The sequence below is a fragment of the Empidonax traillii genome, unplaced genomic scaffold, assembly GCF_003031625.1.
Source record: "Empidonax traillii isolate 1590-97213 ecotype Southwest subspecies unplaced genomic scaffold, ASM303162v1 scaffold1612:size82853, whole genome shotgun sequence".
NCBI classification, from domain to species: domain Eukaryota; kingdom Metazoa; phylum Chordata; class Aves; order Passeriformes; family Tyrannidae; genus Empidonax; species Empidonax traillii.
Genome location: NW_020956805.1, coordinates 21,160 through 22,573, shown reverse-complemented (window position 1 = coordinate 22,573; position 1,414 = coordinate 21,160). Strand labels below are relative to the sequence as shown.

The 1,414-nt window shown below is 36.2% G+C and overlaps 1 protein-coding gene across 1 annotated transcript in view; it reads left to right on the top strand.

The window, feature by feature from the left end:
* HSPBAP1 (HSPB1 associated protein 1) overlaps positions 1-1,414 on the top strand; it is a 23,163-nt gene that overhangs the window by 791 nt on the left and 20,958 nt on the right. The gene's annotated exons all lie outside the window — the stretch shown is intronic.

Below are 1,414 nucleotides of genomic sequence, written 5' to 3'. Positions count from 1 at the left end.
GAAAGCAGTAGGGTTCAAGTAAAACCTGCGCTGAAATCCATTATGAAATAATTCAAGTTAATATACCATCATGTGGGGGACACTGTGCTTATTCGAAACTTTTCATTTAAATAGAGTGAAGTATATATTAATTCAGTTAGGTTGTGTGAGAATTTATCTGTATATCAACCATTGCACTTGTCGTAAAATTAACGGCTCATATGCTGCACAGTGCTTCATCTTCCCTTAAAAAAAAAAAAAAAAAAAAAAAGGACATTTCAGTGTGGCTTGCGTAGGCATTCTGTCACAAAGTCTGGAAGTTGGCTTGATAAATGCCTTTAACTCGGGAGAGTTGAACGGTGGGATCCCCACAGGCTGGTTTTAGTGTCAGTGTCATAACTCTTGATGTGCTGGACAGCACAAAGCTGAATTTCACGTGGTGCTCGTCCCCCAGTTTTGTAACCAAACCCACAGACTCACATGAAATTCTTCAGGAAACATGAACATTGCATTTTGTTTAGTTGACACAGCTCTGTTTGCTAGACTGAAGGTGCAAAAAGGAATTATGTGCTGAATGAAATGAGCACAACTATGATGGAAGAGCAAACTATATTTTGTTTAGAAAAGTTCAGGAAATTACCCAGGAAAAATAAGATTCATACACATTTAAATAATGGGGGGACATACAGAGAATAAACTAAAATTTTAGCTTCCTGTGTACAGTTGTAGTGACAAAAATACAGTAAAAATACAGGATGAGATTCAGATTTCACCATGACTGTTGATATTCTGGTAGTGCTTTGAGGTTCCAACTAAGATTAATTCCCTGTTTTAATAAGTCTTTTTCATACATTACCACCTCAGTTTAGCCTATGCCAAAGTGTTCCTTCAATTAAAAAGGGCTATGTTACTACTATAATTTAAGTGATTTGGTGGCATTCAGCCAAAGTGCTGTTATTTGTAGAGGTAAACAAAGTGAAAAAATATTTCTCTCTTTGAACATTTCTAGTGGCAGGAAACTCATCCAGAAATAAAGCAAGTAGGTCTTTGCAGTGTCCTTTTAGCTGCAAAAATTGCTTGTGCCTCTCATTATTTGCAAAGGAAAACTTGGAATCTAAGCAGAATAATTCTTTGATATCTCACGAGGGGTTTAAAGATACTTCGACTCTTCCATGGGTGAGCAAGAAAGAAAAAATTCTGAGGAACAGCAGCGAACTAAAGGGGCTGTCAAAATAGGTTCAAAAAATCTAGGTGTATTTATTATTCACTTAATCATGGTTTAAATAATTTATTTTGATGGCTTGATTTGAAATCGCTCCATCTTTTCCTAGCTTCACAACCCATATGCGCATCTTTCAGTCATGGCCTGACCTTTTCCATTCCAGCTATTTAATTAACACAGTGTAATATTCTGTGTGAATTATTCTTGTTTGCA